This window comes from Colobus angolensis, unplaced genomic scaffold (genome assembly GCF_000951035.1).
Source record: "Colobus angolensis palliatus isolate OR3802 unplaced genomic scaffold, Cang.pa_1.0 Scaffold5, whole genome shotgun sequence".
In the NCBI taxonomy this organism is placed as follows: Eukaryota; Metazoa; Chordata; class Mammalia; order Primates; family Cercopithecidae; genus Colobus; species Colobus angolensis.
The window spans coordinates 142121-146611 of NW_012118487.1; positions in this window are offsets into that span (position 1 = coordinate 142121).

Genomic DNA, 4491 nt, shown 5'->3' on the forward strand with positions numbered 1-4491 from the left:
TGTAAGGACGTATCCTTTGACCAACCTCTCCCACGTTCTCATTTTCTTATTTTTAAGCATAACTACATAAAGCATATCCCTATTAAAATTTTTGCCATGATCTAAATTTTAGGCAGTTGAAAAAGCTAAATCTCAGCGCCAGCCAAAAGCCCTCCCTGATGTCCCTGATGCTTGCATTTATGTCAGATGAGCTGCCATGACAAAGAGTTACCCTTGACTTCCTCCCAGTCATACAGACGTGGTGCCCTCCCTCAGCTTGAATGTCACTTCCGGCACCTCTGCTTCCTGTTCCCCAGGTGAAGAATGGACAAATACTAGATAAATAGAATCTGAAATAAACACAGTTGCAGACTCTCTGTTCCAATTCATCCCGCGTTTCCAATCTGTAGCTCAAATCCCATTTATTTTCACCCACACTTGAAAGTGAACCACCTTAATCTAGATCTTTATCGTCCTTCTCCGAGATAATAGAAACAGCAGTCCTTCATCTCATCTGCCTAGTGAGATGACTACATTATTTTTGATTTCAAATGCTGCCGAGGAACAGAACTTTGTAAAACCGTTCCTTTTGCTTCAAGTATCCATAGTGGCTTCTCATTACTCAATGAATTAACACTAGGCCTCTCCCATTTGTGATACCAATGCATGAGAGATATGAACAGTTAGGCAAGACTTAGAAAGAGTTAGGTTGGGATTTATGATTGGTTAGTTCCCAACTGAAGGTGCAACAAAGGCATTCAGGTAGTTTTTGTTTGTTTGTTTGTTTGTTTGTTTTGCTTATTTTGGCCAGTTTTGGATCCAGTAACCAGGAGTTGGCTAAGTCCAGATACAGTATTAGCAACACTGAGTGACGCTGAGTCTGATACATGGCACGGATACTGAGGAGTGTGTTGCACTTTCTGCTCACAGGAACCTGGGTCCAGTACAGCAAGTTGCACTGAGTCAACTTGTGTGCATGTGTGTGCAAGTGGTAGAGACACTTATGGTGAAGCAGCCTCCTGGTCCTGGCTGTGTATCTGTATTAGAGTAAGAATTGCAGGAAACAGCTTTACAAAGTCTTCGGGCAACCTTATTTTTTTCAGTCACTAGTAAATGCTTTCTCACCTAACTGGGAGAGGCTCTTTTCTTGGCCCCCAACTTTTCAAGCTTACTGTCTGAGTCTACTTTGGTATTTTAAAGGAATCCTGAGGTGGGTAATTTACAAAGAAGGGTTTATTTGGCCTACAGTTCTGCAGGCTGGACAAGAAGCACAGTGCTGACACTGCCTGGCTTCTGGTGAGGCCTCAGGGAGCGTCCACCACAGTGCAAGGAGAAGGTGAGGGGGAGCCAGCACATACAGATTACATGACGAGAGAGGACATGGCGGGTGGGTGGACACAGGTGCCAGGCTCTTTTGAACAACCAGCTCTTGTGGGAACTCTGAGGTAAGAACTCAATTCCAAGGGCGGCCATTCATCTGTTCATGAGGAATCTGCCGCCATGACCCAGACTCCTCTCATTAGGCCCCACCTCCAACACTGGGATGAGATTTCATGTGGACAGATGAACATCCAAATTATAGCACCTACCTTCTAATCTGTGTTTCTGTCGGTGCATCTCCCTTTGTTTGAGATGTTCCTTCATATTTTCTCCACCTAACCATATCTTTTCATTCTACCTTGTATTTAATTTTCAATGCCAGTGAGATGGCATTGAGTTCCTGTTGCATGTCATCTGTGAAGCCATCTTCAAATTCCTCATGTCATTCTGACCTGTCTCTTCTTGGAACCTTGGCATCAACAGTGAATCATGGCCACATTGTACATGCTTAGTGTCCTACACGGAGAGTGGTGGGCATGTCTTTAACTGGTTTTCTGTCTTATATGCAGCCTGGCATAGTGTGAGAACAATAAATAACCTTTGGAGGACTGTCTTAACCGAAGTTCAATAGTTCCAGAAACTTATTAAGCTTTTGAAAATATATAACTGTTTTTTAAAAGAATAGGGAGAAATATGACAATCTTGAAACCACCAAATTTAAGATCTGAAAGTGATAGCCTCTCATCTGACCTCCACATTTAATGGGAGAGGAAAATTATATGCAGAATAATTAGGTAATTTGCACAAAGCTAAGTAGTAAACTGGAGACAGACATAGGCTGTCCAGATTCTAGCCCCAGTCTAATGCTCCTTGCTAAACCAGACTTAGAGTATATAGTGAACCTTCATGGAATGCAAAATTGAATGAAAGTATTTTAACTATGCTTGTCATTTGAGTTTATATTCAAGCATGCCCTTTTACAAACTGCAAAACGAATTGTCTAAATATAACCGCTGCAGATATTGCTGGTTGGCTATCCAGTACACCTTCTCCTTTCTTCTTTTGTTCTCTCTCTCTCTTTCTTTCTCTCTCTCTCTTTCTTTCTCTCTCTCTCTCTCTACACACACACACACACACACACACACACACACAGAAAGAGAGAGAGGCAGAGACAGAGACAGATACAGAGAAACGAATAGCTATGTTTCCAGTTAAGACTTAAAACCTCCTACCCCTCTTTGTGTTAAATGGCAATTTGGTATATTTCGTCTCACTAATGGAATATAATTAAAAGTTAGCTAGAAAGTGGTTATTTTTCTAAATGAAAAAGAAAAATCCTCCTTATGTAAAGAAGATGTTTTGCTTTTTATCCTTTTTCCTTCTTTGCTGTTGGAATGCAGACATGGCATTGGATGTGCAGCAGCAGTCTTGGAATCATGAGGATGGAAGTCATGACCAAGGGTTAAGACTAGAGAGATGAGGAGCCTAGGTCCTTGAGAACATTCTTGAAGAGCTCACTCTGTCCTGAGCCAACTCCATATTTGTAGGTGGAGAACTATAAATCTCATATTTATGTAATCCAATCGTTTTTAAGTTTTGTGTTACTTGCCTTTGACTAGTCACTTTTGCAGTGACTTTGATGCAACTGAACTTTTCAATACATAAAAGCAAAACTATTTTTAGATGGTTTAAATATGCTAGGCACCTTTCTATAGCCTTTAAATATATTATCTCGATGTATCATCATATCTGTATAAGGAATTCATTTACATCCTTATTTATACAGATAAAAAAGAAAGTTTGAAGAAGTTAATTGTCTTGCTTATGGCCACATAGTAAGTAGCAGATGTTCTTGTCATGCCAAAGGCCACTTTCTGTTCATCTCTCACACTATTCATGTGAACCAGAGCTTAAACTATTTCATAGTTTAAGATATTTGACTAACAACCTTGTTTTCTTCTCCAGAAATGAAATACCAAAGCTACAGTAAAAACACATAACCTGTACAATCTGCATATAATTCAGAAAAAGTTAAAGTTGTGCAATTGTGTGAATTTAGTAGTTTCAAAGAGAATCAATTGTAGAACTGATTCAATTTTTCACTCGGGCTCTTGAACTTGGCCTTAAGTTGTCACGGTAATTATTCCAGGTAGAGCTGCCTTAAACTTAAAAATAAGCAACATTTTGCAGTTTTTCAACACTTTAGTACAAACTCCATTTAAGTAGAATGGCCTTCTAGAATTGTTTTTCTCCTGCAAAAACATCATTGATGTTCAGGTTCCAAATGATATAAACCCTTAAGTCTTTCAGGTAATTCCTGGTTTCTTACCCTTTATTGTCTAAAGATTATTTTCTTCATTGTTACCCCAGAAAACAAAGGTAAGCATAAAAGAAAACCTGGATGTTCCTGGATGTGAGTGTTAAATATATATGATAATAAGACTAAGTAATTGGATACTCACATTATGTCAACTATTAGTATTAGAACACCTTTTTAAAAAATAATTATAAATCTAATTATATCTTTTCAACTGACTGCAGCAGTATGTTGAGGTCAACTCTAAACATACCTCAAGGTAGAAAGATATCTCTTGGCCAGGTGCAGTGGCTCACGCCTGTAATCCCAGTGCTTTGGGAGGCCAAGGCGAGTGAATCATCTGAGGTCGGGAGTTTGAGACCAGCCTGACCAACATGGAGAAACCCTGTCTCTACTAAAAATACAGAATTAGCCGGGCGTGGTGGTGCATGCCTGTAATCCCAGCTACTCAGGAGACTGAGGCAGGAGAACAGCTTGAACCCAGGAGGCGGAAGTTGCAGTGAACCGAGATCGCGCCACTGCACTCCAGCCTGAGCAACAACAGCAAAAACTCCCTCAAAAAAAAAAAAAAAAGCTGTCTCAATTTCAATTTCTCACCAATATTAGATAGTTAAGAAAAAAATGTTTTTTCTGGTTTCAACTTTATGTAAACTTGTCACAATAAAATGGAGAAACTTTGCCATGGATATATAGATAATAGGCTTAGATTCTTTTATTCAGTGTTCGGTGTTTTAGATGAAAGCCAAAATAAAAATCCCCAAAATGTGTAGTTTCAGATGAAATCTTCTGTAACATTGTTTGAAGATTGTGAAGCAAATCTCACACCAATAAGATGAACTGATGATGAGCTTGTTTTTAATGGTGGTAAGAATCTC